This window comes from Dermacentor andersoni, chromosome 11 (genome assembly GCF_023375885.2).
Source record: "Dermacentor andersoni chromosome 11, qqDerAnde1_hic_scaffold, whole genome shotgun sequence".
Lineage (NCBI taxonomy): Eukaryota > Metazoa > Arthropoda > Arachnida > Ixodida > Ixodidae > Dermacentor > Dermacentor andersoni.
Genome location: NC_092824.1, coordinates 118032496 through 118057075, shown reverse-complemented (window position 1 = coordinate 118057075; position 24580 = coordinate 118032496). Strand labels below are relative to the sequence as shown.

General features: G+C 48.0%; 1 long non-coding RNA gene across 1 annotated transcript in view; it reads left to right on the top strand.

The window, feature by feature from the left end:
* Positions 1-10272, top strand: part of LOC129386956 (uncharacterized) — a 150478-nt gene extending 140206 nt beyond the window's left edge. The window contains exons 2-3 of the long non-coding RNA XR_008614295.1: positions 4015-4119; positions 9333-10272. This is a non-coding gene — a long non-coding RNA (uncharacterized lncRNA). The remainder of the gene's footprint in view (positions 1-4014; positions 4120-9332) is intronic.
* The last annotated feature ends 14308 nt before the right edge of the window (positions 10273-24580 follow it).

Sequence of the window (24580 nt, the reverse complement as noted above, 5' to 3'; positions counted from 1 at the left end):
GACAAACTCACTCCTATAGCAAGCGCCACACTTGTCTTTCCCACGAATAATACTGCAGTCCAACAGCCTGTGCGCAATCTAGCGTAATATGGCATTGCCCTATCCCAGTCAATCCTACTTTTCCAGGGCAGTGAAGTTTTACTCACCACACCTTACTAAGAAATATTGGGGAAATAATGGGCCAACAGGGTCTACAACAGACACGATCAGGACAAAAGGGTTCATGTAATTAGAGAAGTTTCTCCACGGCGATATAATTTTCTGCGCCAGGTAGCGCAAGCGATGTAGGAAAGAAATTAACAATCAACAAAGAAGCGGAACTCAAGGAACCGCACTTCCACTAATGAACAGCCCCACCAGCGCTAAAGGATGTGCGCTAGCAAATTACACGACGGAAAGGAAAGTAATGGCGTAGCGGCAGGAAACGTGAAAAAAGGGAAGCAGACGAAAAAACGACGCTGACTCTCAATGCCTGGTACGGAAAGCAACGTAATGAGGATCTAAGGGCTGCGCAATAAAATCGGACGGTGTTCGCTTCCGGAGCGTCGAATATTGGCGTGCTGGCTGCTGGGGCAATGCGGTTCTCCGAACACGGAAAGGATTCGGTGACGAAGTGGAAGGAATTAGAAAAAAAATGGAGGATAATAAAAGTTATCAACGAACAGCTGCAGAAAGAATATACATCAGAAAACCTAAATAACGCGTGGTAAAAACAAAAATTATAATAGCCAGCGGTGTTCTCATAACAAAGTACTTGGCCTGGTTACATCAGGTGTAATTCATTCATTCATTCATTCATTCATTCATTCATTCATTCATTAGGTTTGCCATCACGAAGTAACAGTGAGGTTATGAGACATGACGTGTTTGTAAGGCTCTGAATTGATTTTGACCCCTTGTGATTTCTTGAAAGGCCGCTAAATCTGAGTACTGCTGTGAAGTCAGGAGTCCCAGCGACCACGAAAGTTCCATGACTGGTGCCGTGCCAGGTGCCGGGAGAGAGGTCCGAAGCGAAATGCCAGCAATGAGAAAACAAGTATTATGTACAAATTTGCATGATGATGGTTTACCAAAACGGATCCTTGATTTTCGGAGCACACCGCGCATGCCGAAGTCTTTACACGCCCGAGCATTCCCTCAGCAACACTCCCAAGCTCCGCTTTTCAAGCAGTTAATTTTCCCCATTCACTCGTCGAGCGAATTCAATGTCCTTGTTCTCGGCCAACCGGAACTGTCGCACATTCCGCAAAATTCCATCCATGGTGTCTCACCACCACTCCGTATTCCACCTCTAGTGTCCAACTTTCCACCCGCTGTCGATCCAACGAAAATGTAATTTCATGCGAAACTGGGGTTAACGCTAATCCCACGTAGTCGTCAGCGTATACCTTTTGCAGCAATTAGTAGGCTCTCCATAACGTCCAGCTTGTAACGATTTTCGTCTTGACTGTCGCCACCGCTACCAAAATATACGGCGGTTGTGGTCACCTTCTATGGAGGTTCTCTGTCTGCCTGTCAATAGACGGTGCCGGGCCCCGTTGTAGCCCGGCCCGGGACTGGTGCGTCACGGGAAACACACAAAGAACGACGTTGCCGTTTAGACACGCACATGGCCGAAGACTCATTAGAGTTTGAAGTCCCAGAAGTCGCCTCGTTCGTCAGCTCTGGGTCGTCGAACCAGACGAAGACGCGATGCGCAATCGCTTGTCAATTATCTTGAGGTGACGCTGTTTTCGTCGCCAGCTATTTGGTGTCGAAAAGGCGATGAAGCGTGGATGGCATTCAATACCTGCACGCTTACCTGTGAAACACCTTTTCTCCAGAATTACATCCAGACACAACAGTACACACGCATTCTTGCATTTCGCCCTTATCAAAACGGCCGCCACAGCAAGGAATTGAACCTGCGGCCTCGTATTCAGCAGTAGAAAGCCATAGCCACTGAGCCATCGCGATGGGTCCAGATGCAATAAACAACTATGGATTAGAGAAAAATAATTAAGCAGATTTCACGCGCATTCTGGAGCCTCTGTGAAGCAAACCTTTCGTGAAGCGGTTAGTTAAACAGGTCTTGGACCACCCCTTGGTGAAAAAACCAGTACGCGGACAGCGTACGATGCGGTCAAGATCACAGCCAAATTTTGCAACCGCGTGCGGCACGTGGAGCTTGCAAGAGGAGCGCGAAGTCACCTTTTTTTCCGAAAAGCCTCTTTTCAACAGAAGCTTGCTCCTCACTCTTTTCTGGACGCTTGTTGTCGTAATATAGCAAATTCCCATACACGGCTGCTATTGACCAATAGCTGACATCAATCAAGAAGGGTGTTTGGATCACTTCGCTTCTTTTTACTGCTACTGTGTATATTTATTGACGCAGTCTAACAAACAGGCTGAAGTAAGTGAAAATCTGCTTTCGAAATTTTATTATAGTTACGTACTTCCGGAAGAAGCCAATCGTCGTCGGCACACGCTCGGTCATGTCCACCCGCGTAGGAATTGAACTTTGGCCACCCTGCTTATCGGTGTCGTAACCATGGGGTATGTCTAGTATCGTATAATTTCGAACACTAAACTAGCCTCGAGCCATGCGTAACCTAAGGTGAGACCACACGCGCGCTTGCCAGCGCGTGCTCACTCCTGGCCGCTCCTGCTTAGACGCCTTGGCAGACTTTGCTTCGTATTGAGGTACTGATAGCGATTCGAAATGCGCATGTTCGGCGCGGCTATACTCGTCAGTCAAGCTGGTGCAGGGAAATACCGGTCCGTACCGCGTAGCACGGCCAGACTGGAGCATATTAGCGTGAGTGCGCAATCACGCCCTGTCCTGCACAAAGTAGTGGTCTGCTCGTAGCCTGGATACCGCGGCCGCTGCGGAGTGCTGCAGCGAGTCCGCTGACTGAGTGCACTGCCGCACAGCGACGTTTGATGCGTCGTAGATGCCAAAATCGGAAGTAATGGCGTCTACGTGAACATACAAAATCAACTGCGAACTGCGTGCCACAGTGGTGTTCAGTAGGCGGAGCGTTATGGGCACGCCGCGCTCCGCCGTAGCTTTCGCAGCGCAAGTCATTGAAGAAGGAGCGGGCGAGCGGAAACACTGTGTAGGGGACGTTTTATGGTCAATAACTCCGCTCCTATTGAACGCATTGAAGTACTTTTTGCGGCAAAGTATTTCTGAAATAGTCAATTTTAACTTCAAATGCATTCTCGACTTCGATAAAACGTGGTTCAGGGCCCCTCTAATTACTACAATACCAAGTGCGATGCGTACTGTTATTTATTGACATCTACGCAATGTGTAATTGGCTCTAATGTTTATTTCATGCACCGTACCCGGTCACAGCTTTAATGCGATGCAATGATTACATTCGTGCGTTGCCCCTTTCGCCATGTATGGCGAAATTCACACAGCAGTTCATGAGAATTCACACTGTGAAACGTCGACAGAGTAACGTGACCATGACGAAGGCGATGTTTGTCGAGGAAAGAATGGTGCGTGAACTACGACGAAGACAGGGCTAACGTTGACGAATATTTCTCACGTTCCATTCCTGCCTCAACCGTCTCATTGTAGCTGGTATGTACGCACATGCTCTCGCGCGAACCTTATTTCACACGCATGCGCTAGAAGATGGGATGCACACGCCTCTTCGGCAAAACCATAGAGAAATGGCAAGAAAAAAAATATCTGTCTGACGTGAGCAGCATGCGCCATGAGCCACTTCATTCTGTGAAGGTGCTTAACCAGCGAAGCTGCTTAGTACACGACACGGAGGGGACACATAATTTCGAACAAAGGTACTAACTCAATTATTGTCTTGATGGGTGGTCATTATTTCACTCGCAACTGTATTCTCATTTTTCGATAATGTCAAATTGATGCACGTACGTCACTGGGTGGTCGGTTGGACCGGACCGGTGTGGCATCACAAGAAATATGCCGGAAACACTGAACGCGTAAGCTGCTCCCTTTTCGGTACCGACAAATTAAAAAAAAAATTTTTATTCATACTGCAGGCCGACACACTGGCCCATGCAGGAGCGGGCCAGTGCATCCACATCCACATTGAAATCACCGACAACGACAACAGGGGTAGTGTGATCGCAGCTAATTCACGCAAAGTGAGTAGTCATGTACCTTACGGGACTATGAGTCATTGCATTTTCTGCTTGCTTACGGGGGTATGAGCCATTGATGATGACAGTTTTCGACATGCTGTTCCGTATGTTGTATGCGTGATTAGAAATAAGTTAAGCACTGTTCGCTTCACTTTGCTGTGTGCTTGTAAACTCTGCCTTACGAGGCTATGAGCCATTGCATTTTTGCTTGGTTACGGGAGCATGAAAGCCTACGGGGGTATGAGCCATTGATGATGATAGTGCAACAAAGTGGCGTGTGGGAAGGAATTTGATTGGAGTCTTCGTAGCTGCACGGCCTCCTCCTACTAGGTGGGGGATGAGGTGGGTATTTCCTTCTGTCTAATCTGTAGTGGTCTAGAATGCCTCTGTATCGTTTTGGGACGGGCGTCGGAGTACGATCGCCTCTCGGGGACGCCCGGTTGGTATGACCTCGGGCTGCAGCATCAGCCGCTATGTTCCCCACAAGAGAATCGAGTACCGGCGTCCACACGACATGAACGTTTGGTAGGTTGTGTAGCTTGAGTAGTATATTGAGCGCCATTGTAAAGATACGAGCTTTCTGAAAATTACTACTCGCTGCTTGTGGGTCCATCGAAATTGTCATTTATCTCTGACAGGTTGTTGTGGCGAGCGCAGTCGGTGCTTCTTCTGCCGAATCGGTGTCGCTCAGTTTGAATGTTGCAGCACCAACCTCTTTTCCTGTTCTGTCTGTGACGCGTACCGTATGCTCGGGTATTGAGCGGCGTCAACGTATCTCGTTGCGGCGGCTTTCTCATACGCCTTCTTGAGTGCTCTTATCCTTGTGTCTCGTCTGGCCTTGTGGTACACCGGGTGCATGTTGCAAAATATATTAGCAACGGTGACGCACTCCCTGTGTTGGGAGAGGTATGTGCTTGCGTTCGTTTTTTCGCTCCATCCCTTCTCTATATCCAAATCGGCGTAGGATGGCTCTGCCAGGTTCCATTAGCTTGAGTCGCTCGATTTCGCTGACTCTGTGAGCTTCCGCTAACTCCTCCCACAGGTTGTGAACATCCAGTTAGAGCAGCTTCTCTATTGAGGACATTGCTACGAGCTCCAGCGCAAGTTTATGCGCTTGGCGGATGAAAACGTTCAACTTCTTTTCCACGTACTTGAGTTCCAAACACGGGCTACCGCAGATGATATGGCTGGTGTCTAGGGCTTTTATTAGTTTTGGGGAGTCTTCCTCCGTGAGCCCGTGTCGTTCGTTCTCCCCTCGTATCAGCAGATGTCCGACTTGAGTGACGGTACCTTGAAGCTTGGGTCGGGCGGCGGAACCCGCTCAGTCAATTTGGAGAACTAGCCTCAGTACGCGCAGAGCATCATCCGATGGAATGATGGTGTCAATAACTTCTACTTCAGGGTCAAGCGTTGAAGGCGGTTGTCGAGTACCTGTCGTTCTTCTGCGCAGTACAAGCAGGTCTGAATTTTCAGGCGCAAATGAGAGGCCGCACGCTTTCGATATGCGTCTCCGTGCGATCGACGCCTTCCTGTAAGGCGTATTGTTGTTCCCTCGTAGAGCCTGCTGTGACCCGGAATATAATATGTCGTCCACGTAAATGGCATGGTCGAGTCCCGCGATACCGCACAGTCTGCCATGTAGTTTCATCGTTGCAATGTTGAAAAGTAATGGAGATATCACTGATCGCTGAGGAGTGCTGAAAAGAAATTAAACCTTTTTGGAGAATAATGGAGCAGCCACGGTCAGTAGAGTCTGGGAGGGTTCACTAAGAAAGCGTCGCTTTAAAACTGGCAGTCTAGCTTGAAGGCTGAGCTGCCAGTTTAGCCTTCGCCAAGCGCGCAAAAGCCTCCATTGAGAGCAATAGCAAGATTTAACGTTACCCTTGAGCTCAGTCTAACAACACGCGGAGACGATATGACGGGACACAGCACGCAAGTCTACTACTCCTGCGCAAAAGAAACAGCACCGTGACTCGTGCCAGCAGCGGAAGCCAGAACGCAACTAGTCCTGGCGCCGGCAGAGCCGATTGAGCGGAGCGCGACGGTGCGTACACTTGGCATCGTCGCTTCTTTCAGCCAAACGCGCGGGGCGTCTCTGGAGACCGTCTAATCGACCACGCGTGGGCCCCGCATGCGCCGTCGATACCAGGACAGCAAGGCGGCTGTGCCACCAATAACGCGAACGCGTGTCTCGAGTGTGCGTATAGTTTCTACGGCGACAAAAGTAAACAAATAAACAAACAAGAACTAGCGCACCAAACACATTTGCTGGGCAGTTTGCAGAATTTAATTTAAACCTGCTAACCGCAGGAATTGTCAGAACTGCCTTAGTATTGCGCAAAGCAGACGCAGGTCACCGCAACGGTCTAAGAATATTCTGCAGCTTAAGGCGCGTACCATGACGCATGTTTATGTACTAGAAGGCAGAATGTAACGCACATAATGCTGAAAAAGACATGTTTGTGCATGCCGGCAGACGTAAGAACAAAACAACAAAAATCTTGCTTTGATTAAAAACCACCTAAAAAGTTGAGCATATAAAGCTAAATAGCACATTGACGCAGTGGGAAAGAGGTCAGCGGGACACGAATTTCCCACGGCTTAAGGATAGCATCAATTGCGATGAGGCGCGGTTGCTACAACCTCACGGCACAATGACTTTACACCTTAATCGCAACAGGTACCTGATGACTAAATTGGTAGCTACTCAAACTAACTGGAGTGGAGGTGCCTTCTCAAGAAACCCCTCACTAGAGTAACAGTTCATGAGCACTGGTGAAGCGCAGTCATTCTTCAGTCGAATGGAAGAGCTGCTGTCTAGCCAGAGGAGTCAAGGAACTGAAGCGTCGATCTGAGTGAGCATAGAATCGATTCGAAAAGTGGTGTTGCTGCTGTGCGCAAGATGGCTGTGCTTTGTCAATGCAGTGTTCCTATAAAGCGCACTAAATAGCGGGAAGTTAGATCCGTGACTCAGACAGCGGGCTTGGTACCTTTTAATAAATTCAGCACGTCCGTTGGCAAATACGAATTATTGTAGTGAACCTGTATGCGTGCTCCTCTGCTCGTGAAAGCCTTTTGAACAAGGAAGCCGCGAAAAGGCGCACTCCACCGAGTCCCGAAGTCGACGCTGCAGAATTCAAAATTCTCCCTGCGATTCCCTGCTACGTGGTAGGCTGCGAAAAGAAAATTAAGGAGAAGTGGATGTTGCAGCGCTCTTTTCGGAAAACTGGCTCCAAGCAGCTACGCGTGTGTGCATGCATGCATGCGTGAGCGGACATTGGCACGCGCGTGTGCGAACACTTGTGCGTGATTGTGCTTGAGTGTTTGCATTTTGGCTTGTGTGCGAGCGAGCGCGTCTGTTTACGCGTGTGGGCTGGCATGCATGCATACGCGCAAGCATGCATGAGCAGTATCGTAGGACATAAATAACCTGTAACACATAGTCGCACTGGAGTGAATGCCTAAACCTTCAACAAACGCCAGGTCGCATAGGTAAACTGGTACTTCGCGCGTGATGCGTGCGCCGCCAGTATGCAGCAGTCATGAACGGGAGGTTGACTCTTTAAGAATTCACAGCGATGCACACGCAAATCAGGGTAAGGCGTGCTCACAACGTTATTTCTCTGAGCGTAATGCGAGAGCCAAATGCAGTTCGCGAGCAAGCGGATCGTGCGACCGCTCCTGGCAACGGCATGAGCCGTTGTCGCTACCGTGGTATACGAATAAGTTCATTATAAGGGCCCCGAGCAATACGGCACAACGGAAATGTCACTAGGAGAGCGCGCAAAAGACAGGAAAGACAACCGAAGCGCGAGCGAGACTTTATAAATAGCCGTTGTTTTAGTGCTTTTGGGCTACAGTGTGTGTGTTTCTGTGCGTTTTTTTTTTTTATCACTCCTTTTCTTTCCTGCCTCATGATCTCATCTGGAATAACATGCCGGGTGTGTAGCCAGGCTAACTTCTCCAAATAGCGTTGAAATTTACCTCTCTAGAGTCCTTAGTGGTTTGATCGAAATGATATTACAAGGTATCAGCGGAACACATAACGCAATTTCGCAGAACTCTCGCTCAATATTTAATGAGCAGTAGTTGCTGTGTTATTATTATTCGATAAGAAAACACACATATACATTCACAGAGAGGGAGATAGGGAAAGAGCAGGCTGGCAACTGCCACCAAGAGGGGCACACAGCCTGAGAATGCACTTGTCGCAAGCTCAAAAAAGAAAAGGGGGGGGGGGGGGGGGAGTGGGGGAAGAGCTAAGCAAGATGAGAGAAAAGAAAGAAAAGAAGTAAAGGACAGACAAATGAACATTAGATGACTGTGTGGGCGCTGTCAAATTATCAAGGCACCGCATCGATACACACTTTGTCCAGGTCACATACGGAGATATACAACGTCACATAGTGCACCATGTCGAAGAGTCACAATTGGACGGCAGCACAATGCAATTTGTTAAAGTGACGATTAAAATGAAGCGTACATTAAATTAAGTACATGATATTGTCAGTGCAGTGTCGCAATACTCGCGACAATCTTGCCTTACGTTAATATAAATGTCAAGGTCATGTGTCAATCGCACGTCGCTTCCCAGGCCAAGAGATTCTACTTCGATAATACGAAACGTAATTAACGAATGTTACAAAGGAACTAAACACGAATAATTACATTTACTTGTCTTTTATTCGTTTGTTTTCCACAGTGCTTTCTTCCGTTCCTTTGCTTTTGCCCGAGTAGCACGTTGCCACCGGCAATTCTCCTCCTCCCTCGCCCCAAATGTTCTCTTGCAAAGAAAATAAAACAGTTCTCTCAGTAGCCAAGCGGCCAGAGTAAAGCAAAAGAAAGAACTTCGGTTCATTCCTGGGCACGCTATACGTCAATTACAGGTCTCGGGAGCGCCGCCTTCCGTTCCGGTACAGAAATCAAGACGGAAGCTGTCACAAGGCCAGTCAAGGGATAACTGTGCGCTGGACATGGTGCTGACATTGGCAGTAACGCTACTTGGAAAGACGAGACGCGACGCAATCTATAGAAAATTTGGTAATGGAACGCGCAAGGCCAAGAGCTCAAGTAATGCGTACGGCGAGATCGGATAGCATCAGACGTAATCGAGTTCCGGCAATAACAAATGCACAGTAAAGCGACGTGCCCTGGGCCTTAGCTATCTGTCTTTTTGTGTGTGACACACAGTTTCTGCTTTCTTTTTTCTTCCGCAGACGGGGCAACTGTCTCGAGGCAATGAAGATCAGCAGTGACTGTTGGGAAGAGGCAGTATTCTCGAGGACCCCAAAATGACACTCATTCTAATTACGGCGACGTCAAATGATATGACGTTGACTGGGCGCTCGAGAGTGAAGTCTTCGAATCGTTGTGATTTCTCTAGGGATCACTTACAGGACTGACACCCGAAATACTCATGAATAGGATTAGATATACAAAGCACAAAACTATTAGAGAGTACGTAAACGCAGTGCAGCTTACGGAATGCTGGAGCACTGCGGTTCCCAAGATGTGCGCAGCAGCGCTGCGAGCGCCATGAGGCGACGCTGACGTTAAGTAAATCACAAAGAAATGTAATTGCGACGACCATGTTCTACTTATCTGCTGGTTCAAAGGCATTGGCAGAAACAATTATTAGCGTATAACGGTTTCTTCTTTTTTTATTCAGCGCGCAAAATACGTAACAGAGAACGTTCCTGGTTCTCTCTTGTCTCAGAGAGTGAAATTAAGCATGGAAAGCAGCACACAGAAATGTCACGCAAATTCTACTCCGGCTTGTAGTTCTGAAATTACGATTTTGCCACGCTGTCAGCGCTATCGTGTGTGCTTCCTTTTTGCTATAAGCGTTTTGCTTCTAGTCAATACCAAAACGCAATCTAAATGTCAGATCGTTCTTACGCCACAATTGTTGTAGCCGCGACAAGAGAGACTGACCCGTGGACTTTTGCCATATTCAAGGAACATTCACATGATGGAAATTCTCCAGCGATTTAGTGCACGTTGGGATACACTTCTGCCAATAGCCAGCGAAATAACGGGCGTTGGACACGGTGTTCTCGACGACAACATTAATATGCATTTATAACCTGTGCCACGTGGAAGGCAATTACAAAACGACGCAAGCTTTGGGGATGGACAACTGGAACGCTAGTCATTGGTATATATATATATAACTTTTTTTAGGGGGAAGGGACTTAAGGGCGTGAATAGTTTCAGTGAGAGTGCTCTAAGCGAGAAATGAAACGTCGAGAGTGAACAAACAAAATATATATATATGCGCTTAACACAATCTGTGGCTGAGCGAATTGGTTCATTGTAGAGGATGGATCAAAAAGGTGCAATGAAAGACACGGAGGAGCCAGAAAACAGCAGCGCGTTTACGCTGTTCCCTTTATTGGCCGTGTCTTTCTTTTTGTATCCTTTTAATTTAATACTAATCCAGAACGTCCCTTGTAATTGATTTCTTCAAGGTGCGATATGCAGTCTCTCCATCGCCGGGGTTGCCCGTTATCACCGCTGTTAGCTAATATGTACGAGATAAGGATGGAAAACTGGCTGGTGCCGCGCTCATGTGTACTTGTTTACATGTTTTCTTGTGTCCGAATTTCTGTGACTCTTGTCCGTGTTCGCAAATGCTGTGCTTGGAATGTGGCACTCCAGTGAGTTGCCTCATTGGCAACTGGCCAACAATATTTTTTCTTTTTGTAACATCTACACTTTGCCTACATGAACTTTGAAGGATTTTATTTGAAGTGATCGACACAGTGCAGTACACATGCTTTGAAGTGTTATAGAAGGAGGCCCTGCGGAAGAAACATCTAGAGGTCCTCGTAAAAGAAGATTCTCAAGTTCAGTGCATAATTTGCAGACAAGTAGAATACACAGGAAATATTATACACTAGCAAGTATGCGACGCTATAACCGTGATAACGTAGGTCAAGAGTATGAACAAACAAGAAAGGAATAAGAAAACACGAAAGAAAATAAAGATTGATAGATATAATAACTACTGTGATGATTATTTTTCTAGAGAACAGTAACAAAAGTGAAAAACGATTCTTATAGTCCAATAATCAAATGTTTCTTAAGAGCACGACGAAAAGAAAAAAAAAACACTTATGGAATGATTATATAAAAACGGTTGGTGAATTCCAAAGAGGTGCGCCTGTGAAGAAAGCTTTACTTTTTATATTTAGTGAGACCTCTGGGCAGCAATAGGTTGCATTCATGTGCAAATTTTGTTATGTTGGAGACAGGTAGGTCTGACTGTGGTATGGAGTGAGTGGAAATTTGACTACTGCATACTCGCAATATATAAACGCCCCTAAATGAAAATGGTTTAGTTGGGCAATGGGAAGTAAATCGAGACTGTGGTAAGTACAGGTGTTATACGAGTACTGCAGCGACTAGTGAGATCAGGCGTAGAATGGTGTGATTTTACAAATGATGGGAGTTCCTTTGCATACTTTTTATAATTATTGCGCCTACTATGACTATCGTTCTGAGCACAACTATTAAGTTAAAGAAAATGAGCAGCCGGAGCCAGCTACAAGCACAAGATCAATAAAGTGATAGAGAAAGCACTGATAGAGAATAAGGCACAATAGAGAGGGCAGAGCCAGCTCCACAATCAAAGACAACTCCGGCTAGAATTATAACTGAATAAGTTTGTTTTACGAAAGGAGATTGCACGTGCGTATCTGTGAATATTTACTCCACCCGAAACTGCGAGGAACAGTGTAATGTCTCGTTGCGCATAAGATAAAGCCGGCAGCTATGGCACCTACGCTTGGCATTGTGATTGAAACTGCATCTTCAATCTGAGCCAGAGACAGCTCCTCGAAGAGAGACGCGGTATACATGACATGAATGAACGAAACAAAACATAAATTCGTCTTCAATGTGGATATTTGTAGGATCTTCAAAGAGAACTCACATAAAACACTGTAATAGCGACCACGCTATGGGCACATAGAAAGCAGTCTTGCAAGCAATTCAGAACGTTGCGAAAAAAGTACATGCACAAAGAAAATAGGGGAGCCTCGAGAATGTGCTCGTGAGCTTTTTTGAGTAATCGTGCCCACGTGCAGGAGCGGTTTCTAAACTCTCCGCATTGAGGTTTCTATACGCATGCAAATGAATGCGGCACAGCCACGCAGTGAAAAGGGTATTTCACAGCGTAAGCGTGAGGACTGCAATCCGGTGGCGTCGGTGGTCAAAGCAAGCAGCAAGCTACAAATCGCATAAACGGGCTCAGCGTAACATGGACGTCTAACTATATCGTTGACTATGTATTAAAGAGCCATCGCTGTAGCTTAGTGGCAATACGGCGTTCCACTGCTATGGTGCACACTGAGATTCGCTGCTGTAGGCATTTGAGCTCTCTACCCCCTTATAGAGGTTGAGCCATCAATGACTCCCGGTTTAAGACAAAATGCTCCATCTGTCCGTCTGCCTGATGACGAGGAAAGGTGGGAGCGCCTCTCATCGTTTTGAAGAAGGTAACGACGTACGAGGACAGCAGGTTTGCTTGCAGCATCCGTGACAGCTTTAGTTAGTCGTCGGCTGCCATCGTGTCTAACGCGCTACGTCGCGTCCAACTGTACATAAGTGTCCATGAAGACGCGTGGAAGAGATCTATCGAAGTCATCGATGAGGACCCACGAATGCAGTTGATCTATCGGTGTCTACGGTCAAGTGACGATCTGAGTAAAGACTTTCTTTTCCAGTGATACTTCAAGTGTCTGTGCAAATTCCTTCTAACAGTCCTGCAAGAAGACGGCGTTCAAATGCTGCATGAGAGTGTCATGATCATTGCCTGTCTGTTTTTGTTTTGTCGCTTCTTATTTCGGCTCTTTCCATTAGAGAGAAAGCGGTAACCTGCACGCAGTGAATATGGTGCGTCGCGTTGCTTTAAGTTCAGCTAGTCGCTGTCTTGATTTGCGTGGAATTTTCACTCTTCTTTTTTTTAACTGCGAGTTGCCAATCCACCTGCGTGCACTCATAAGCCTATCAAGTCCCGAGGCCTTCGTGTATCCGTTCCGATTCTTGCATCTGGCTCGTTTAGTTGGCTCACTCGAGTTGTCGACTAGTGACTGTTCGTGCGACAGCAAGCGAGCAGGTTGAATCATACTGATTGTGTTGGTTGCTGCAGTCGGCTCTTCAACGTCTTTTCGAAGCACATAATTTTCGGACGCTGCTCGGATGTTAGCACAGCCTCCAACATCAATGCTCATTAAGTAAAGAATATCCTGCTGCTACTCGCGCGTTTGCCGTTTCGCCTTCAGGAGTTCCGTTTGGAGCATTTTCCGCTGCAGTACTTCCGGTTCCATGAGAATTGCAGTGCAAGTGTCACCTTGTCGTGGCGTGCTCGTGGCTATCGGCTGGCGCTGGACGCAGTGCTCTCTCGGCCAACTCCCTTGACACAGCGACAGAGTCTAACAGTATGTATCAAACACAGGAACGCTTTCTGCGGCACAGGGCATCTTTGTTGTAACCCAGACTACCAATGATGTTGCTGCCGCAAGAGGCAGGTCGTCCTCCTTGCTATAGCTGCACGTCAAGATCCTCGTAGATAATCCTGCTTTGATGTTGCTTCTGTGGCCACTGTCATAGACAGCCGCTGAGATGGGAGCTGCTTCGGTGCATGCGTGTCCTTTGGCAGTGAAGCCGGCACAGAATCTTCGTACTCAATGCTACTGGGGGCTCGTACAGTGTGGTCACATGGCTCACTTGCTCCTCGATTTCGAGCGCCTCGCGGAAATCCTTTCCTGCTCGGTTGTAGTCATGAATTATGCAGTCTGGCACCTGACCGTCGACGTGCTTCAGGACAGTCCGTAAATGTAATAGCGCGTCCACAGCACGTAACAACTCTGACGGGGCCGGTGCTGCAAGCCGCAGGAGCTCCGCCGCTTCCACGACGATGCGAAGGGCTTCAAGGCGGGCGCACTTGCTCGCCTCCGTCAGATTCACCGATGACATTCAACTCGCGGATTAAGCAACTCTCACTGGACCATTATTGCCATCATTGCCACTCACAGTACCCACCAATTCTGTCAGCAAAAGTGTAGAGGCACAGATATATTCCATCTATTGAAAAAAAAAATTTAGCTCAAGCAAAATCAATTTAGTTAATTCCTTGAATTGTTCAATGACTCTCAGCCGAAATTATAAGTAGAGTGCGTCATTTTTCTTTTTAGAAATGCATGTAATTGTACTAGCCCTTCTCCTAAAACATGTTGAGAGGGGACGAGCAGCTGCTATTCGATTATCGTTGATCCTTATCCGCGTAATGTTTGGTCAGTAAGAGCGACGATACAAGGCACGCTTTCGATGCTACCGAGAGATAAAATCAGAGCTCGAATCTCTGATGACTTCTGCAGATGAAGTGGCAGGACAGGCAAATTACGAGCGAAACGTACGCTCGAGTCTGGCACTACGATCGCTCGGGCGCAAGACAAGCACTGGTAAACAGTCGACTCTAACCCCCGTATTCAGAAATGCAACTTAAGTTGAAGCCCATGCTTAACTTGATCTAAGTGACGCCAATCATGAACGCGCCGATGGAAACGCAATGAGCGTCTTTGGGCACGTCAACGCCAGGCGTCATCCTAATCAAGCCAAGCACGGGCTTCGACTTAAGTTGCATTTCTGAATACGGGGGTAATCCGACGTGGTCCAATGGTTTTATTGAAAGATCCCGCTCCTTCTGCGCTCGCTCGCAGCCTCTGTTGGTTAGGAGACGGGGAAGTTAATCAGCATTTCAGCGTTTAGGCTTGGTCAAGTTGCACCGATGCGAGCTCGCACAACAGGCAGTGCTGAAAGCCTCTTGGAGCTTTTCCCTTAATCTCCTATTTCTGTTCCATGGTCCCCGCTTTGTTCTATCATAGCAGAATCATATGACGTATGACTTCGCTGTGGAAAAACTTCATTCTCAACATAGCAGTGTCTAATGACTCCGAGCGAGAAATCATTCTGCGCCTTACTCTGAGTTGCCCTACTTTAAAACATATTCAATCCAAACTGCCGTGCTGTGACCGAACTGCAGTAACGTTTTTGTACTTCAGGCTTTTTGTCAATACTGAATAAAACTGTTTTCCTTGCGCGCGTAATGAGAAATATGTCTGGCTCCCACGTGCGGCAAGTTCTTTTCGTCCACACTCATATCCCTTTTCGTTATTGCTTCTACATTTAAAATAAACGTAACAAATAATTTCCCCGTATGCTAGTTCCGGCTTCATTGCCTGTTTTCTTCATATGGGTATGACTAACGAAAAATGCAGCCCCTGTTATGATTGGCCTGCAGGGGTACTGCTCTGCAAACCTATTTCAGCCCGCTGCAGTTGTTTCGATCGACCCGCAGGGGTGGCGTCCTTCCGTTTTTTGTAGCCATACTCCCGCCGTAGACGCCGCGTACTGATAGCGGACAGGAATTCTGTAACGTTTAGAACTTCACTGTGAACTAATTATGAGAAGTAGATGAAACTCGGCGTAATGATAGGTTCGTCCTAGCGGCCAACTTCAGCTTAATTTTTTTCCAAGATGCCTACGTTAGTCTGAGATCTACAAAGAATTCGCGAGAAACTGAAGACAAAAATTTTTTCGTGTCGATGCGACGCGTAGACGGAGGGGCATTAACCCCCGCCGGAGGGTAGCTACGTACAGCGTCGCTGTAATATTAAACCATAAGTTACCTTACAACGCACTCAAGTGTTAGCCATGAACATTTCTGAACTCGTATCGACTACAGGAGTGCCGGCGCCGAAGCAATATGACGAAATTTCAACGTCGGCTCTCTGATGCAAATGAACCATGCGCCATAGTAACTAGGCGTGTTTATTCGCGTCTACACACGCTAGCATGGTTAATTTAGGTGGTGGAAGAGGGGAACTGCGTAGGGAAATGTAAGGAAGATGGCGCCCAAAAGAAAGACAGAGAAAAGAAAACACAAGAAAATGTGGCGAGTTAACCGAGCGTCAGTCTTTCCGGATCGATACAACGTGTATCCAGCGGCAGTATAGCACCTCTCCGATGGCTACTAAGCCGATGAACGCGTACCGCACTCCTTTTATGCCCCGGTCACATTACGCCGCCATTCAGACAAGCTTCCGGCGCTTGGGAATTTCCCAGGTTACAAAAGAACAAAGGCTTTCTTACATGTATTTTTTGATATTGTTGTTTCCGCTATGCGAAAAGGAGTAGCCGTCACCATTATAAGGTGATTACGTCTCTTTCTCTTATTTTCGTTTCAATAAAAAAAAAGGCTCGGAAATCAGGTAGACAAGTGAAAAAGGCGCTGGCAACAACGCGCACACGAACTGCCTTCTTTATTTTTGCAGAAATTCTGGCACGAACGTTTCGAAGGGAACGCAGTCAATAAGGGAACTAGGTGGCGTGATGAATTTAGAAAATTCGCAAGTATAGGATGGTGTTAGCTGGCATAGGACAGGTGTAATTGGAGATCGATGGAAGAGGCTTTCCACCTGCGGTGAAAGAACAAACGAACAAACGAACGAACAAACGGCAGCTGACCAGACATCTGACTGCTGGGCCTGAATTGGCGGGAAACGGCGGGCGCGAAGCGACCGAACGCGCGATCCCACCGTTTCGCTCCTCCGGAGAGATTCTTGTTGGAAGGAAAATTGGGGTAAAGTGCAGCGCAGTAACTGTCTCTCAGATGAGGACACCTCAACCGCACTGCACAAGAGGGAGAGGGAATGGAAAGAAGGGGGTAATAGATGCGGCGGCGGCGGCCCGAACAACACGCGTGGGCGAGTTCGCAGCCTTCGCTTATGTGGCGCAGTGGCGCGCCTAGTTGTGGTGAAGCAGAGCTTCCTGCGCGGCGAGAGCCGCGTCGCACATCTGTCGCACGTTGCCGTCGATAGCTGGGCACTGAACGAGCAGGGCACGGAGTGCAGCCGCGAGAGCGGCTATGAGCGCTTCCCTGGGGTCGCTGCTCGGAGCGGTTTGTGGGCCGCGTAACGGCTCAGGGGCGGCCGTCTGCGTGTTGCGGCCACGAAGGGCGTCACTGTAGGATCGGCCCTGCGGCGTGCGAGCAGACGTCGGCGGAGCGGCTGTATGCGGCTCGTACGATGTGGCGCCGGCCAGCTCAAGCGCTGTTTTTCTCGAAAGGGGCCGCTCAGACGAAGACAACAACACGGCCGCCTTCCTCTCGCGCTGCCACTCGGGACAGCTCGGCTCTGTTGAAAGGTGTCGACCACCGCAATTTACGCAGCGTGGCTTCTCAGCGGGGCAGTCTCCTGTAGGATGCGAGTCACCGCAGCGGAGGCAGCGGGCGTCGCGGAAACAGGTGGCGCCGGCATGGCCGAAAACGCCGCAGCGGTCGCACTGAAGTGGTCGGGGAAGTCGGGCACGAACGGCGCGTAGCTGCTTGAAAAGTCGCACGTTCGGAGGCGCGACGCTCCCGACGAAAGTGACGGTGACGCTTGCGCCACTCCGCGAGCACGACAGCACCGCGACGGGTGCCTCCAGGTTTTCGCTCACTGTGCGGGCGTCGAAAGAAGGGTCGACCCCATAAATGACACCCACACAGGAGTTGCTGTGCAGTGCCTTCGAGCGCACCGCCACGTCACCAATGACGCACACCTCGAGAAGGGGCGCCGAGTCGGCACCGCGTGTCACGTCCACAGCCACCACGTTGCGACGGAAGTTGACACGGACACGCCTCACGCCCGGCACGGCGGATAGCTGAGCGGCGACACTGCCTCGCGAGAGAGCCAGGAACGTGGCTCTGCGCTCGATGGGCCGGTAGAGGATAGTGACGGCGGTATCGTGAGTAACGCGGCCGTCAACGGGTGGGGAATGCGGCTCAAAGTCGACGAACCGTCGGAATCGGCGTCGTCTTCTTGCGGCGTTTTTCGGCTTTTCCGCTGCGGGCTGGCAGGCTTGCGAGTCCTTAGCGGTCGCGGGCGGCAGCGGAGACTTCCTGAGGAAGTGCTGCCCTGTTCCCTCAGCAACTGGGGTAGGCGTTCTCGGCCGGCTGTGGTTGGAAGCGGGGCCGTCGGCGGCATCCTCGAGATAGCCGGGAGTCGCAGTCGCGCACGGACCCTCGTCTGGTGCGGTGTTGAGCGGAGGCGACGAGCAGGCTTCCGTCGACGAAAGCAAGGGGCTCTCCGGGCGGATAGGACTTGCCGCGGGTGAGGCGGTCGCGTCCGTGCGGGAGGACGTACAGTCGGAGCCAATCATACTTGCGGTTGGCAAGTAGAAGGTGCCGGCACTCTCGTCGGTGTCGCCTGTCGACGGGCAGCTGGCACTGTCGTCGGTGGAAGCTGCCGAAGTGGGGGCCTCCGCGGTGGTGTCCGTTGAAACGGACGGCGCAGCGTGGTGGTAGCTGGCAGAATTTTTCGGCGCATCAATGGGAAATGCGCGGAAGGGTGAATCCAGCGCAGATGGGGCGCGCATGGGTGGTGTCGCGCTCACTGGAGGAGGCGTGCATGACGGCGCGGAGCTCGTCGAGTCCGCCGAGAGCGCGCGTAGCGTACGAGCTTTCAGCCCCCGCTTCCAACGTAAGGCGGGAGGCGATCTGCCGGAGCGTGACTGCCGGCCACGTGGGTGGAGCTGCTGGGCTCCTCTGGACGCGGGGCCATCGGTGCAGTCAGGAGATTGCTTCGTCGGCCTCTTCCTCTGCTGCTTCTTCGGAGGGTCACCCATGAGGCGACGCTTGTGATTGGCTTGTGCCTTGCGCTGCGTCTAGTTCTTCATGCATCTAAAAACCCTGCTCTAAAGTGCGCGTATGATGAACCGAAAGTGGCGGAATCGGTTAGCGTGGTAGTCTCGCAACCCGACAAGCAATTTTCATTTTCGCTCGGCTTGACTTTTTTGGTACGGTAACACCAACACCGACACGAGTGAGGCAATGCAAGCTTCGCTTGAAAATATGGTCCCATTTGAGAATACCAGCCGCGGCGGGCAATCGCAACCTCGTGTTCAGCAGCAATACCCCATAACCACTGAGCTACCGCGCCTTTGGGTCGTATAATCAATAGCAGATCCGGTTGACGACATAGGATAGAACCGCCGAATCACTTATACTGTGAAGAGAGAGAAAGAAAGAAAGAAAGAAAGAAAGAAAGAAAGAAAGAAAGAAAGAAAGAAAGGCCGTAACAGGCACAAAAACGGAACTCGTGCCACGAGACGGTCAATATTGTATCACGAGGGTTGCAGTCCCGCCCTAGCCGCTTTCTCCTCGACCACGGCGCCAGTCGACCTCGTCAACTGAATCGATGCGGCGGCGGCTTCGTGACACGATCGCGGCGTGAATACCGGCCAGACCAGGCACGACACAGAACGTCGCGATTCCTCGAACGTAGGTCCAGTCGCTTCACAAGGAAGCTACTCGCAGCAAGAGAGGGAATTACCGGATGCGCTGCAAAGTACTGACAGGAGTTGATTATGTAACAAGCGCCTAGTACGCATCCTAAGGGGTCACTACGTATAAACAGTAAATCAGCTCAGACAGATTTGGTATATTCTTTCAGGACCTTATTTGTGCTACGTTCTCGATAAGACGTTGAATATTAGAACAAAAATAATTCCGGACGAACCCATCTCACGATTACCATTGACGGTAATGCGTTAGCATTAATTCAATATAGTGACACAGCGTATTGCCACCGTCGAAACTAGTTACGTATGAGGCGTGTACTTCAGCAGGACTTCTCTTCCCTCGGCGTCATCTAGAGGCGACGCCACGAAGCCTGCGCATGGCCTCCGATACGCGTGGCGCGCCGTTGCCTGCGAACGCTGAGAATTGTTGCCCAGCTTGGCCGCACACTCAGTGACACACACTAAGTGAACCAAGCTGGCGAGAGGTTCGTTGGAGAGGCACATTATACCCAGTGCATTTGTGGCACAGCCTGCTAATGCGTCGTGTTGCTGTTCTTGAGGAATCCTTGTGACACGGGGTCGCTTCCGCTCAGCATCGGATAAATTTAACGGATCTTTTTTGTCGTTGTAGAGCGGCACATTGCCAGTGGCACATACCCAGTGACCCAAGTTGGCATCCGAGAGGTTTATTGGAGACCCGCACAGATTGAGTGGCTCATACGCAGTGCTCCAAGTCGGCGTCAATGAGGTTCTTCGAACAGCGGTACCTACCCAGGGCCACGTCTACAGTGGCACATGTCGGCGTGAAAGAGGCTCGTTGAAGAATGGCACGTATTGCCATAGTCACATTGCCACATAGTCAATGACGCAAGTTGGTCCGATGGTTGCTTTCTAACTTTATTAACTCAGCACAACAGCTACCCATTAAACTACTGACTACCCCAGTGACACATTGGTCACTGACACAGTGACACAGGTAGGAGGGAAAACGGTTAGATGCAAACATACATAAAGGAGGATAGATAGATAGATAGATAGATAGATAGATAGATAGATAGATAGATAGATAGATAGATAGATAGATAGATAGATAGATAGATAGATAGATAGATAGATAGATAGATAGATAGATAGATAGATAGATAGATAGATAGATAGATAGATAGATAGATAGATAGATAGATAGATAGATAGATAGATAGATAGATAGATAGATAGATAGATAGATAGATAGATAGATAGATAGATAGATAGATAGATAGATAGATAGATAGATAGATAGATAGATAGATAGATAGATAGATAGATAGATAGATAGATAGATAGATAGATAGATAGATAGATAGATAGATAGATAGATAGATAGATAGATAGATAGATAGATAGATAGATAGATAGATAGATAGATAGATAGATAGATAGATAGATAGATAGATAGATAGATAGATAGATAGATAGATAGATAGATAGATAGATAGATAGATAGATAGATAGATAGATAGATAGATAGATAGATAGATAGATAGATAGATAGATAGATAGATAGATAGATAGATAGATAGATAGATAGATAGATAGATAGATAGATAGATAGATAGATAGATAGATAGATAGATAGATAGATAGATAGATAGATAGATAGATAGATAGATAGATAGATAGATAGATAGATAGATAGATAGATAGATAGATAGATAGATAGATAGATAGATAGATAGATAGATAGATAGATAGATAGATAGATAGACAGACAGACAGACAGACAGACAGACAGACAGACAGACAGACAGACAGACAGACAGACAGACAGACAGACAGACAGACAGACAGACAGACAGACAGACAGACAGACAGACAGACAGACAGACAGACAGACAGACAGACAGACAGACAGACAGACAGACAGACAGACAGACAGACAGACAGACAGACAGACAGACAGACAGACAGACAGACAGACAGACAGACAGACAGACAGACAGACAGACAGACAGACAGACAGACAGACAGACAGACAGACAGACAGACAGACAGACAGACAGACAGACAGACAGACAGACAGACAGACAGACAGACAGACAGACAGACAGACAGACAGACAGACAGACAGACAGACAGACAGACAGACAGACAGACAGACAGACAGACAGACAGACAGACAGACAGACAGACAGACAGACAGACAGACAGACAGACAGACAGAGACAGACAGACAGACAGAGACAGACAGACAGACAGACAGACAGACAGACAGACAGACAGACAGACAGACAGACAGACAGACAGACAGACAGACAGACAGACAGACAGACAGACAGACAGACAGACAGACAGACAGACAGACAGACAGACAGACAGACAGACAGACAGACAGACAGACAGACAGACAGACAGACAGACAGACAGACAGACAGACAGACAGACAGACAGACAGACAGACAGACAGACAGACAGACAGACAGACAGACAGACAGACAGACAGACAGATAGATAGATAGATAGATAGATAGATAGATAGATAGATAGATAGCCCTCGAGAAGTGCCCAAAGAATGCGAACGTATTAAAATGAAGTTCAAAGTTCTTTTTTCGTATTTTGAACGGGAACGGCAATACGTCATTTCTTTTTTTTTTTTTTCGGAGCATTTTCTCGTGCCTGGGCCGTTGCGACTAAGTAAAGGTTCGTGAACCTTTTATTTATTAAATTATCTTATTGCTTTATTAAATTCGGTATTTGACTTCTTCAGATAAAGTGCAGTCAACGTTTGCCGATAACAATTTAACTGCACCCAAGCAGACAACGCCAAAACGCATGACGTCACCACGAGTTGGTGCAGGAACCTCAATGTGCCGTCGCCATCCAACTTGCGTATTTGCGTCTTTTCTGAGCCTCCTCTCATGGTAATTGTGTTTCTTTATGGCGATGGCAATTATATAGACACTCCAAGCGCATTTCCACCGCCGCCGTCGCCGTCGCCGTGCTGTTCGCCCTAAAGTTCAAGTGCGATAGCATCGTCCCCGCGCGCTGTATGCTGTATGTGCGAGTGAAAGCGAGCGAGCCGACGATAGTGGCCCAATCTCGCGCGCGCAAGGGAGTAAAACGGGTAGGTAGCGCGCTGTCTTCCATGGGGCGAGAGGCAACGGGGCGGAGGAGGAGGGGAGGGGGTTACGACGGCAGCGGCTGCGTAGGCCCTATTTTGAAAGCGATCTCCGATGGGGCCAGAATGCACCGAGTACTTATAGCTTCGTGTGTGCCATGCTCTCGTCGCTTAGTCTGCGTTGAAGCGAGAGGCAACCCTAAGGTGAATTCGCTCACTGCTGCTGCCACGCTTCCTTACTCCAGCGTTTCGACAGCGAGTGTGCGCGGTCATCGACTGAGATGTGTTCATGTTTGGTTGCGCGCACGTGGCACCATGCTTGTTAATTTAGCTAGTAAAGGAATGTTTACGAGTATATGCGGCCTATAAATCTAGTATCCTTACTTCGTACAACTGTCTACTAAATTGATATCGTAATCGATGCTTCGCCCTTTGGGCTAAACTACGACTTGTTTTCTATTCCAGAAGAGTAATTTACTAATACACGTCTTTATGCCTTTATTTCATTATAAAAGTTTATGAACGAAATTCCAAGCACGCACACACTTATTTGAATAGAGCAACTACAAGTAATTTCCCTTGATGCGCCCCTCGGCTAGCGTCAAATGAGCAATTGACGTGTTTAAGCGAGACAGGCCTCCTCAACTCCGCGGCTGTAAGATCACTTGCCCTCGTTTGTAGGGTAGCAAACTGCACAAATTTAGGTCTATGACCTTCCTGGCTTTCTGTCTCTCTCTTTGATGTACGCACATCACACGTGTACAGAGTTTACTGCATTCAAGTATCATGACCTGCACCCGCTCTCTCTATTCTTGTCCCCCAACTACCCAAATTTGTATGATCCTCCATTTCGATCCCCTCCATCCCATTTCACATATTTTACTCACAAAATAGAAGGGCTATAGCCCTTTAAGGCACCGATAATTCCTGCCAACTGAATTTTTTTTCTGATTTCTTGCTTTTGCAGAACTGCGAAAATCGTACAACTCTGTAAAGCATAGAAAATCTTCAATTCTTCAGTGAGTTTGTCGAGTTCACAGAAAAATCTGCGCGAGAATTTCCTACAGGAAAGCCATACATCAGAACAACTATTTCACGTCTAGTGCATACTTGAAAACTACCTATTGAACAACTAGAGAAAGAGGCCTCACGTAAAACGTTATGAAAAACAACGAAAGTAAACCCGATACATGACGACTTACTGTTACCGAGAGCATACACCCTGCCATCTACTTTCCAGTTCTTTGACTGAAGCGCTTTAACTATAACATTGAAACTTGCGGTACAGGTCTAACCACGAGTGTTTGAAGACGCAAGCGACACGATTTCAATGTCATTATTTTCATTATTCCTAGTGCTTTGGACACACTATCTTGGCATGCACAATTCTATACACCGCGCCTGAAGAAGGTAGAGTGCAAATATCCCCAACAAAAGGTGGACGCCCTCAACAAACCACATAAAAACGCTATAAGTATAATGTAAAAATAGCCGATCAAGCGATGACGTAGTGTGCGCCCAGTTCGCTCACGGCGGTCTAGAGGTCACCACCACGTGCCCTTCAGCAGACGTGCTACCAAGTGTAAATGCGAGCACATTCCGCTTTCCAATTTCATTTGCGAAAGGTGTTCCATATTTTTATTGAAATGAAAATACAAGAAAGAGACGTAGTCACCTTATAATGGTGACGGCTGCGGCTTTTCTCATAGCGGAAACAACGATATACAGAAATATGTAGGAAAATGAAAAGAAATTACTTCATACGGTCAGAAAGCCACAGCACAGTCCTATACGCCCATGAACATAACAGTATAAAAGTCAAATGCAAGTTGCACCACAATTAGTTCGTAAACAAAGTCATAAACACACACAAACGGCCGTGATATAGACTTCGATGAGCATATAAGCAAATGAGGAATTACATAGTGTTAAAATAATTCACGCACAAAAAATGTATAGCACGTAATATACAAGCACTAATAATTACAAATAATAGAAAAACGTTATAGTGACATTGTGTGA